This window comes from Lissotriton vulgaris, chromosome 1_1 (genome assembly GCF_964263255.1).
Source record: "Lissotriton vulgaris chromosome 1_1, aLisVul1.2, whole genome shotgun sequence".
NCBI lineage: Eukaryota > Metazoa > Chordata > Amphibia > Caudata > Salamandridae > Lissotriton > Lissotriton vulgaris.
In genome coordinates, this window is record NC_141685.1 from 1,342,154,311 (window position 1) to 1,342,165,298 (window position 10,988).

General features: G+C 44.7%; 1 pseudogene; it reads left to right on the forward strand.

Annotated features, from left to right (window-relative positions):
• Positions 1 to 6,351: 6,351 nt before the first annotated feature.
• On the forward strand, positions 6,352 to 7,997 carry LOC147749135 (uncharacterized; annotated as a pseudogene).
• Positions 7,998 to 10,988: the final 2,991 nt, after the last annotated feature.

Here is a 10,988-nt window from a genome sequence, read left to right on the forward strand (position 1 = left end):
AGAGTTACTTGGGAGGAATTTAAGGACTGGGATGAGGAACGGAAGCCAGGTGACAAACCGAAAGGTGAGATTCTAGCGTTACCAGGGCGAATAATAAAATGTATGCACTCTCTTATTCCTCCAAAGAAGGTGGATTGGGATAAGCTGACTGCATGTAAGCAGAAGAAGGATGAAGCGGTTTCAGATTTTTTCACTCGTTTTGAAGAAGCCTTTTTGGATTTTAGTGGTCAGGATCTTTCTCAGGATGGGGGCTTGCGACTTTTAGTGAACAGGTTTGTAACAAACTTGTTACCAGAAATAGCGGCTAGATTGCAAGTGTCGGAGAGTACGTGGACGACGTCCACCCCCTCTGCTATTCTGAGTATGGCTCAGTATTTTGAACATAGAGAGAACGAGAATAAAGACAGACAGAAAAAGAAAGCCAAGGATTTGAAGAAAAAAGTGTTGTTGCAACAGGTGTCGATGGGACAGGGACGGGGAGCCCCACCTATGGTAGAGGGTCAAGGTGGAAGTAACTATGGAAGGGGAGAGAGAGGCTGGGGCCGAATCAGTGTACAAACTGCAAAAAGGAGGGGCACTGGTGGAAAGATTGTCCGGAGCTTCTGTCCAATGCTGGACAAGGTAGAGGCAGAGGTTGTGGTGAATATCGTAGGGATGATAGGGACAGACAGTATGGTGAAGACAGGCAACAGGGGAGACATTGCTTTGATAGGGAGAGAGACCACTAGAGATGTATATATTTTTAGATAACTCTATAGGATGCTATTTTGCTTGTGCTATTTTTCTTGTGAAAATATCATATACCTTTGTAGGATGCAAATGTTTTAAGTTTGATAAAACCTATATGAAGCTAGATGCTCGTATTTGACTAAGAGTTATGAACCAGAATGTAAATGTATAATTGGTTGGTCTGAATGTAAAGTTGGATTGTTAGCAGGAATAGTTTTTAGGAGATGATGATGCAATTAGCAGTTAGAGATGGTGTATTTTATGTTGTACATTTTTATTTTGCAGATGTACCGTATAATGTGGGAATGTATAGTTTTTAATCCTGAAGAAGGTGTTGGCTTGTAATCAAGTTGCCAAAACTGAAACGCGTCGATGCCAGTCTGAATTGTGACACGCTAAGTCATTGGACTATATAACTTCTCCATCTTACAGATATTTATACAAATTTGGAGTATGATTTAATTGAGTCTGACTATTGTGTCCCATTCCATTTTAATTAGAAATATTTTCTATGTTTTATTCCCACTGTGTTGTTATTATTATCTGTATGAATTGTGTTATGATATGTGTATAATCATTTTACTGTGAGTTTGCTTTTTATCAATGTTACAATAAATTGTGCACGTTTTTAATTTCTGACTATGTTTGCATCATCTTCACTCTTGCTTAATTGGATGGATTGAATTAATTCTGTTTGATGAGGTTGAAAGTGTATCTTCTAGTTTATAATGTGTCCAAAGGGGACACTGTACTTGACTTATTGTCTTCTGGAACCCTACCCCTTTGGCTACTGGGGTCCCTCTCTTTTATTAGAGATGGGGAGAGAGATCGACAGCATTTTCAGACTGAGGGAGGCCATGACAGTGACAGACAGTACTATAACCAGTACTACAACGATGCATACGCCATGGATGACATGACTGGCTTCTCCCATAACTAGGACAGCGTAGGACAGGGCATGGGACCATTTTCTGTGGATGTTGACCAACGAGGACCCTATGTGACTGCGGATTTGTTGGGGTCTCCTCAGAAATTTTTGGTGGACACGGGTGCTATGAAAAGTTCTGTAGCACCTTCTCAGGTCCCAGGGGCGGCTCTGTCTGGCAGGAATAATGTTTCCGTTGGGTTCTCAGGTACTCCGGTAGTCAGCCCCATTTCTAAGCCCCTTACGCTTACGATTGGTCCTTTCACTATTGACTCTCCTTTCCTTCTAACTTCGAATTGTGGTGAGAATTTGCTGGGTTTGGATTTGTTGAAAAGACTGCATTCTACCATTTACTGTTCCTCGGACGGTGTGTACGTCACTTTGGGTCCTACTGTCGCGCGTGCGCAACAGTGTTTCTCAAAAGACGAGCCTCTTCCAGCAGAGTTCGGGGGGGTCCCGGAGACATTGTGGGCCAGTAGTGATACTGATGTGGGAAATGTGGATATTGACCCCGTGTCCATCAAGGTTAGGGTGGGAGCTCGATTGCCCCGAATACCGCAGTATAAAATATCTAGGGATGGTGAACTGGCTCTGCTACAAATAATACAGGATTTGATACAGTCGGGTGTAGTGGAAGAGACGGCCTCTAACATTTGTAATAGCCCCATTCTCCCGATTCTCAAAAGACCCTGTGCTGATGCAGGCGATGATGCACCCGATGTTTATCGTTTTGTGATTGATTTACGCCACATTAATAAAGTGGTTGAGCCCCAATATCCAGTGGTCTCAGATATTACCAGGATTTTGACTATAATCCCTCCCACAGCCAGATATTTCTCTGTTTTGGATTTGAAGAATGCTTTGTTTAGTGTCCCGGTACACCCTGACAGCCGTCATCTCTTCGGATTCTCATTGGCTGGCCGCAGCTTCAGATTTTGTAGAATTCCTCAAGGCTATACTGAGAGCCCCAGCATTTATAGTCAGGCTTTGAAGGCTCAGTTAGATGATCTGGAACTACCCGAGGGAAATGTTTTACTGCAATATGTGGACGACCTTTTAGTAGCGTCCGACACCGAAGATGGGTGTCGGGATGCTACGGTTAAATTGTTGCATCTTTTGGCTCGGAATGGACACAAAGTGTCCCTTCCCAAATTTCAATACTGTCGACAGGAGGTTACCTACTTAGGTCATCTCCTATCGCAGGAGGGGAGGAGGTTGACACCGGGGCGCATCAAGGCAATAACTAACATGGCTGTACCTAACACGCAGCAAGAGGTGCACGCGTTTTTGGGCATAACCTAGTATTGTCGCCAGTGGATACCTAATTATGCCTTACTAACCAAACCCCTTCTGTATCTGACTACTAAAGAGGTGCGCGAACCCCTACCCAGGACTCCAACATGTCAAGAAGCTTTTGAGTCACTAAAAACGGCATTGTGTTCTGCACCTGTTTTGGGAACTCCTGATTACCAGAAGCCTTTTGTGCTTTATGTACATGAGACGGAAGGTTGCGCGTTGTCTGTCCTAACTCAATGTTTCGGCGGGAAACAGAGACCTTGCGCTTATTTTTCTGCTATGCTTGACAAAGTGGCGAGAGCGTTGCCGAGCTGTCTAAGGGCTACAGCGGCTGCTGCGGTCTCAATTAGACAATCGTCGGGGCTCGTGCTGGGTTCTGATCTCACAGTAATGGTAACGCATGCTGTGGACACTTTATTGAACAAAACGCAGATGCAGACTTTAACTAGTGCTCGTCTCACTGGTTATGAGCTCACATTATTCGCACCCCATGTTACGATTAAACGATGTGCCACCTTGAACCCAGCCACGTTGCTACCCATCCCTTCAGATGAAAAGGACGATGAAGTCCATGATTGTTTGTTTCTGACAGAGGAGGAGACGAAGGGAAGAATAGATTTAACGGACACTCCCCTAGATGATCCCGACGGGGAGCTGTATGTTGATGGTTCCTGTTTTAAACTTGCGGATGGTACCTCAACTGCAGCATACGCAGTCACGACATTGAAAACAGTGGTGGAGACTTCTAGGGTCCCGTACCACTCAGCCCAAGCTGCAGAAATAATAGCATTGATGCGAGCGTGTGAATTGAGTGAAGGACTGGACGTGAACATTTACACTGACAGCCAATACGCCTTTGGCGTGGCTCATAGTTACGGGCGACTGTGGGCGGAGAGAGGTTTTTTGACATCACACGGACAAAGGATTCAGAATGGTCTGTTGATATTACGATTATTGACAGCATTGACGCTGGGCGTAGTGGGGCTTCGCGAAGCTACGCGAAGTGGGCAAAAAACTACGCCCACCCACGCACTTCACGTAGCCCCACTACGCGCCACCCGCCTCCCTCCCGCCCTCCCTAAATGCTTAAATTACCTTAAAAATGAATTATAAAACCACTTACCTTGACCACTGCGTCCCCGAGGCTCCCTCTCGTCATCGCGCCGCCGGTGCCGCCGTCTTAGATACTAATGCGCATGCGTGGGCGGCTGCGCATGCGCATTAGTATCTAAGATGGCAGCGCCAGCGGAGCGATGACGAGAGGGAGCCCCAGGGACGCAGAAGACAAGGTAAGTGGTTTTATAATTCCTTTTTAAGGTAATTTAAGCATTTAGTGAGGGCGGGAGGGAGGCGGGTGCCGGGCAACTTCGCTAAGCCCGCGAAGTGGGCGTATGTTGCCTGCTTCGCCTACTTTGCAAAGGGCGAAGTAGGCAACACTACGCCCACTTCGTGGGCGTAGCGAAGTTGCCCGCCCAGGGTTAGCTGTGATCAAATGTAGTGCACACAAAGCAGTGGTAGATGACTTAGGACGGGGCAATGCATTTGCAGATCAGACAACTAAGGAGACAGCTAGGACAAAACTCCCACAAATGTTTGTGGCAGGACTAGCTAGGTGGGTACCAGACGTTGACATGTTTCTGAATACTGTTCAAAGTGTGTGGAACATACAAGAAAAAGCAACTGAGGATGAGTTGAGGCCATGGAAGGATGGTGGGGGGCGGTTGGACGCGGATGAGTGTTGGACGGATGTGACAGACAAAAGACGATGGTTACTCCCAGACGCATATGTCCTCCCAGTGGTGGCAATGGCTCATGGGCCAGCTCATATTAGTGTGAAGGGAATCTGTAAGCTCCTAGACCCGGCGTGGAGTAATAAGAACATTTCCAAGATGGCAACCCACTTTGTGCAGCAGTGCATGGTTTGTTTAAGACATAATCCTGGAAAGGGAACACCTGTCCCGGTAGGAAATTTTGCTCCTCCTTCTATCCCTTTTGAAGTGATCCAAATGGATTATATTGAGATGGAAAGAGTCAACAACCTCAAATATGTCTTGGTGGTGGTATGCTCTTTTAGTAGGTGGGTGGCGGCTTTCACAACGAAGGATTGTACAGCTAGCTCCACAGCTAAGATGTTGATAAAGGAATACTTCTCTCGCTACGGATTGCCCAGGGTGATCTGGAGTGACAATGGCACATCTTTTAATGCTAAATTGATGGAATTGATATGTAAGGCATTACAGATATCACAACAATTTCATGCAGCACGACACCCCCAGGCTGCGGGTTTGATAGAGAGGTTTAATGGGACGTTGAAGCTAAAAATGGCCAACATACAAGAGAGTACAGGGTTACGTTGGCCGGATGCACTTCCCCTGGCTTTGCTTTCCACTAGAGTAACAGTCAATTCCACGACAGGCGTCTCACCTCACAAAGTTATTTTTGGTCGTCCGGCCAACGTGTGGGGTGTCCCCAGACCTAACTGCTTTTCGGAAATAGAATATCCTTTGTTGATAGATTACTTGTATGCTTTGACTTAAGATCTCCTTTCTGTTCATCAGCAGGTAGCAGACACCCTGAAGCCACGGCCGGAGGGGGAAGGACACACCATACAGCCCGGGGACTGGGTTGTCGTCAGGAAGTACCATCTGAAGTCCTGCTTGGATCCAAGGTGGTCGGAGCCGAGGCAAGTTCTCCTCACCACCCGCACCGCACTCCAGATCCAGGGCCGCAAAGCATGGACACATGCGTCGCACGTGAAGCGCATCCCACTACCACTGCCATATGACGTATGGGTGAGAAAAGGCATAGCTGATGACGAATGCGAAGAAGTTCCTCGGTAAATACTCTTCTCGGATGCTTTCGTGAGAGGTGAGGAGCCAGATCAAAGGGAGAAGATGCCGGTTCTGATTGCTAGCGGTGAGGCCTCTCTTGATCACAGTGAGCAAACATCAGCGGATAAGTCGCCTGCCATTGAGCCCCCCATTCTGTTCACAGATCCAGAGGTGCGAGGGAGCACTCATTATAATCTGCGGCCCACGAAGGGAAGAAAAGAGAACTGAGCACTGCAAGAAGCGCTGAGATAGGGCCTTAGAAGAGAACGGTGCTGAAGAATAGTTAAGTGTTAGAGACGGACTGCTGGAAGAGCCCTGGTGCACTGTCGAGACATTGTCAGATGGGACATTAGGATTACGCCTGGGCCCAGATCTAGTGCTCCTGAGTTGCAAAAGCTGTGCGACTCTGTCGTGGGATTAGGGAATGAACAATAGAAGCCTGCCTGTGAGGCTTTAACGGACACAGGGAGAAGATCCCTTTTGAGGGTGAAGAACCCCCTTGGCCGGCTTCGGTGGGTCTGTGACTGTCTTATTACTTTTAGTTTAGTTTTGGACTTTTAGTTAGGGAATATGTACCCTTTTGGCCGTCCCATTCCAGAAGAGGAGCAGCCTTTTGCAGCTCCTGTTAGACCAGATCCCGACTCTCCATGGTTAGCTTTACCCCGAAAAGGAAAAATTGTGGCCATTGTGATATTCATCATTGTATTTCTAATAATTCTTGGAATACTGTTTTTCTTGGACAAAGCCTACCCCGTTCATATGTTTATTCCTACCCCTTCTGCCCTTCCTGAGCACAATATGGTTACTGTTGATTATGGTGAACAATGTTTGCGAAAAGGTTACCGGGATAATGTTTTTATCAAGACTCTACATCATCCCCATGCTGTGTATAATGTGACTGATTGTTGGGTTTGAGGGTTGCTACCTTCTGCTGTTTATAAAAAGGATAGATTGCTGGCACTCCCTTTAACACCTGTGAATAGTTGTGTGGGATGGTACACTCTAATTGGTATGGTGAAATTTTTTCAACAACCCTATTTTCTAAATCCTCGATTGCCTAAAAGAGGATCTACTTTGACCATGCGAGTGCGCCCTATGCCTACCCCTTCTCTTGGACAGTTGTTTACTAACGGACGTTCGATCAGACATTTCTGGACACATGCTGGAAGAAAGTGGGACGATTTGTGACTCCTAACGACACTGACAAAGTTAGGGAGGGTTTTCTACAATTGAACTCTTCTCTGGCTCATAGACACCCCCCTGCGACAAATAGTAGTAGTCATTCTTTGGTGCCTCTAGCAGTTGTTGGGCCCTCACCATTCTTCTGTATCATGGGCAGGGGCCCTATAAAGGTTGGGAACAGTTCTTGCAATGTGACAGCTTCGATCCGTTTGCTCTTTAGTCCTTCTTTGGTCACTCCCCCAAATATTTACTTTGTTTGTGGAGATAATGGATACCTGTGGTTGCCTGAGGGTTGGGGTGTGGTCTGCTATTTGGCTTACCTGCTTCCAACTGTCTATGTAGCACCCTCAGACTATCATAAAACTCATCGTCGGTTTGCTATAATGCCAGGACAGCGTACAAGGAGGGCACTCCAAGTTGAGGATGTGGATCAGACTGATACTTCTTTACAACAATGGACAGATTTTTCTAAGGGTCTACTGCCGTTCTGGAGTCCCATATTTAACAGTATGGCTATACGGAGAATGTCAAGGGTAATGGAGAAAGTAGTGAATACTGAGGCAGACATTGCAGCTAATATGTCTGTCGAGATGCAGGCTATGAGATTATTTACGATTCAAAATCGGATGGTGCTTGATGTCATCCTTTCTGATAGGGGTGGAGCCTGCCGCGTCATCGGGACGTCTTATTGTGTGTATATTCCAGACTCGGCCCCCACTGTTAACCTAGCAGTACAGAAGCTTCATAGATTGGCGACTGAACTTCATCAAGACACTGGTACTTGGTCACTACAGAAATGGCTGTGGGGCGTTTTTTCCTCTTGGGGTTGGAAGATTCTGATGGGTGTTGTAGGAGTAGTGGGTGTGTTACTGACTTGTTGCCTCTGCGTCTATTGCCTTCCCCCTTGTTGCTCAATGTGTGCCAGTAATTTGCAATCTCCTAAAAGACCGACTCGCCAGTATCCTGTTTCTAATGATATGGAGCTTCCTGATATTCACTGGTTGATGCTCATTGATGATGATGTTTTTGATTGAACTGTTTTCCCGTCCCTAGCATGACGTGTGAAGGCCTTACCTTTTAGCTAATAAAGGCTACGCTCCTGTTAGCCACATAATGCTAAAAGGAGGGTCTGATAGGTTTCATTTTCTGATGCCCCGCCCACTTACATTTACATATATGAGTTAGCATAATGTGTCTAACTAATGATGTATTTATTTATGCATTTACGTTTGTACTGTCCATTTCATTATTCATTCATGCGTGTGATGATATTCAGTTTTCTTAGCTTAGCTTGTGTGCCACCATTTTGGGTGCTTCTCTTTGTGTGCGAGTCGCACTCGCTCATTCCCCCTCCCGTAGGAATAGGAAAAACCCTGAACGCAGCAGTTTTCATTTCTTAGCTAACTGGGGCCGAAACTAATAACAAGTTTCTAATCAGTAATATTCTCATGCGCTGGAGACGCTGAGGCCCGGCTCAGCGGCCTTGGGCAGAGATAACCAAATGTTGCTATTGCAGGTGCAGATGCCTCTTGTGTGAGGCCATTGTTCACCCTCTCTGGGGTCCAGTACTTTTCCAGTATGGGGGTGTTCTACTTTGTTGTACCATGTTATAATGTATTGCTGTGATGAGATGGGTCAGTCCTCACGGCGCACTCTTAGGGGTGAGGTCGGACAGGGCCCTCTCATATGGGAGTTTGTGGCCTAATTAAATACTTTGTTATTTCTTCTCCACTGTCCGGCTGACTTCTTACTTGGTAATTATAGGTGAGTGCGGTAAGTCACCCGGGTGGATTTGAGCCACGCTTATCAATCCTGAAAAGATCGCTACAGTAGATTATGATTGGGCTGAACATAATTTTACCATCTGTGCTACTGCCTTAAAGGAAAGTAATGAAGTACAGAAACCTTCCACCCATGTCCACTGTTTAATAAAAACTGTACCCTCAACTGAATTATATTTGACTTGGGTGACTAACATCTATCACTGTCAGCTATGGACAAGATTCAAGCTAATTCCTTTTGTACAGCTGATTAGTTTTCCTCAGGGCTGGTCTGCTCAAGGTCCTCTGAATCCATGAGAGTGGGATCAATTATCGGCCCAGACCAATGTACATTTTGTTTTGTTTTGTCCACACTTTTTCTGGCATAGAAAAATATTCTTAATTCCTCTTTTAAAAGACTTAAAATGTAAACAGGTGAGGTCAGCAATGCTACACCTCCTGATGCTCAAGGATGTCTATACTTGTGAGTTCATTGGCAACTTTTGGAGTAGTGTAATTAAGATTCGAGAGGCGTGGATCAAATTTTATTGTGGGCCAGAGATAGTGGTCTAACAGACTGAACAAATTGCTGTGTGTCTTTACACACCTTTTTCGGTGATGACCCTCAGATTGTCATTATTTGCAGTCTCTGAGCAGGGGTTATCTAATTGATTTTTGGAGAGTATAGTGGACCCAGTTGAGGCTTTTGTACTGCCTGAAATATCTGAGATATTATCTTATGCTGAAAGAGTATTGTAATCTATGTTGTAATGTTTCAAATGTAGGTTGGACCTTACATTATGTTCTCAATGAAGTTTTTCTAAACACTGATTTTTATATATGTGTCTATGTTTATTATTGTATTAAATTATTGTATCTGGTGTTATAAGTTTTGATTGTTAATATGTATCTTTTATGGTTACATTTTACCAAATAAAGATTATTGGAAAAAAAGAGAAATAGCTGTATTTGGAGCTTCTCCGTCCCAGGGGTTGATGACTGCATCAGGGCATTAGATTTTTGTGCATCTGCATAAGAAAAGATTTATATGAGGAGTGGCTGCATCAACAAATATGCTCAAATATGGGGTGCATGGTGAGACAGGCTCCAACAGACCTAATCTTACTTCTTCTTCTCATGATTAACATATCATAACGTGTATTTGTAAAACACACGTTCACCCAGAAGGGTATCTTGACGCTGAATAACATGTTTATTGTTACCCAACTCAATGGGAATCAACGCAATGTGTTGCAAGTCTGGTGTTTTTCTGCTCTGCAGGTGTCTTATCAACATACCGATCTGCTAGCCTAGGCTCCAGTTTACTGTATTAGACAGATAGGTAGTTAAAAATAATTAGAAGTCGGCTTTGGACATGGAGATAGAGAAAGCGGGAGAGATCCTTCTGGATCCGTCAGAACAGACCGCAGTTACACCCAAGGTTGCACAGATGTGCACTGTGTCGTCCAGCACTGGGAAACTTGGGAGTTTGTCTACTCCCAGAGAATGATCACTGTTGATTAGTCCATTTGGTGGAAACTGATCTAGAGAAGCCTTCTAGAATCTTCTTTCATGTTTTAAGCATGTTTTCCTTAGAGTAGTTTAGCAGACTCTATCCTGACTTTGCTGAGAGAAGACCTCTTCTTGACTCTGCTGATTTCCCCAATGAGCTTCTGAGAACTTGTACTTTTTCCCCTGAACCTTAAACTTGGTTCATTTGATGCTGACACCATCCTTCTAGTTTTTCCCTTGCCACTTTCGATGCTTTAGTAAGAGTAGAATTGGGGAGTCGTTCATGGAACCTGCCTTCCTATTTTGTTTGCTCTATGTAGTTTGTTTTTGCTTTTTCTTCCTTATAATATACAAATTCAGAGTGCATTATCATATTAATATGTATGTTTTTACAATATATTTGCTACAATTTTGCTAATTGATTTAATTTGTAATTTTGATTAAACTTGTAATAAAACCCTCAAGGGTTGGACAACGTCCTCTTTGTTGTTTCTGTGCAGCCACATTGGTTTCACTGTAATGGAAATGTGTTTCTGGTGTTAACTCCTTCTTTACACTTCAAGCCAACAATCAAAGGTCCATATAACCTGTGAGGATTCTTATTGATGATTATACTAGGAGGCCGAGATTCAAGGATCCCCGCTACATCAGTGGCAATGAGCTTTATGAAAAAACGGGACACTTGGAATTTGCAGACATACAAAGGTTTGTTTTGAGATGAGACAAATGGTGTCTCCCCAGAAACCTGAAGCA